Source organism: Anoplolepis gracilipes, chromosome 10 (genome assembly GCF_047496725.1).
Source record: "Anoplolepis gracilipes chromosome 10, ASM4749672v1, whole genome shotgun sequence".
NCBI lineage: Eukaryota > Metazoa > Arthropoda > Insecta > Hymenoptera > Formicidae > Anoplolepis > Anoplolepis gracilipes.
The window spans coordinates 11802786-11804553 of record NC_132979.1 but is presented as its reverse complement, the minus strand read 5'-3'; positions in this window follow the sequence as shown (position 1 = coordinate 11804553).

Here is a 1768-nt window from a genome sequence, read left to right as displayed (position 1 = left end):
TAAACAAAAAAAGGTTATAAATTGAGATATAATCGATTTTTAGGGTTAGAGTCACTGATACAATTTTTGTAACTTCTTATTTACGGTATAAATAATTTAACAAAAAAATGTTGTTTTATAAAATATTATGTAAAAATATACCACGTAAAAAACTATCTTACAAAAATTAATGATATCAGAAAAATTATGCTAAGTGAAAATAAAAACTTCTTAAAATATTTTAACAAAAAAATGTTGTTTTACAAAATAGTTGTTTTAATTTCTTACATTATATTTTACAAAATAACAATATCAAAATAAAAAATTATAATTAAAAATAAATAAAAAATTACAATTATAAGAATTAAAAATTACAATTATAAAAATTAAAAATTAATACAAATAAAAAAATATAATTAAAAAACTTAGCGCTGTTAAGCTAAACAATATGCTAATTAAATTAGCAATTGAAAATTAAAATAACGTTATTAAAATAAAAAAAACATTTTTTTTAATAATATGTTTTTTGACTTATTTTAATCTACGCCTTCTCGTTTTTAGATGTCTTTTATAAGAATCTAATCGGTCGAATGGTTGCTCGCACGGCTCACAAAATATTTGTATATTTTCTTTCTCCTGAAACAAAATGATTAATATTTATTTTAAATACATATATGTAAACAAAAATATTTTAAATATATATACACTTACCACCTGTCTTTGACCTTTTCCTGTCGTTGGCTCTTGGGGAGATCTTATTGAGGTCTATAATCAAAATCAAAATTTTATGCTGTATGCATGTATATATGCATATTTATTTTAAAAAATATATTCGAAATATATATATATATATATATATATATATATATATACACTTACCCTTTCTTTATTTATCTCCCTGAACGGCAGTCTTTTTCTTTCTCCCTCTTTCTGGCCTTCTTCCTTCGGAGGGATCTTCTTGGTTTCACTTCTTCGTTTTTCTGTTTAAGGGGCAGTCTTTTTCCTTTTCCCTCTTCCTGGCCTTTCTCCCTTCGAGGGGATCTATTAGATACGTGCATATATTTATTAAGATGTCTAATGAAAGTAATTATATTTTTTTGTGCATATAATGAGAGCTTCTTCTCGAAATTTGGCATCTTTATGATTAAAAGCCGGACTTCTTCAAGATCTTTTGGAGTAGAAATTGTGCCTTTTCTCTAATATTTTTGCTGGCACCTGCAATAAATGCAAATTTAATCGTTAGTTCTTGGTTAGGTTTCACTTCTTGGTTTTTCTCTTTAAGGGGCAGTCTTTTTCCTTTTCCCTCTTCCTGGCCTTTCTCCCTTCGGGGGGATCTATTAGATACGTGCATATACTTATTAAGATGTCTAATGAAAGTAATTATATTTTTTTGTACATATAATGACAGTTTCTTCTCGAAATTTGACATCTTTATGATTAAAAGCCGAACTTCTCCATCTGATCTTTTTGTGTCTTTTCTCTAATATTTTTGCTGGCACCTGCAATAAATGCAGATTTAATCGTTAGTTCTCTATGCATGAGGATAATATGAGATGTGAAAGTTGGGAAAGGGCTATAATAATATTCCACAATTAATATTTTAATAATTATTGCAAAAATCGCAAAATGGTATAAGACTTTTTTGCTCAGTTTACTGTGCCCTGCTCACGAGCGTTGGCACAAGTGCTCTGGGACACCCTGTATATACATATATATACATATACTGATATTCACTATTTACAGAGTTTTATTTATTTTATATATATATGTACATATATAAAATAAATAA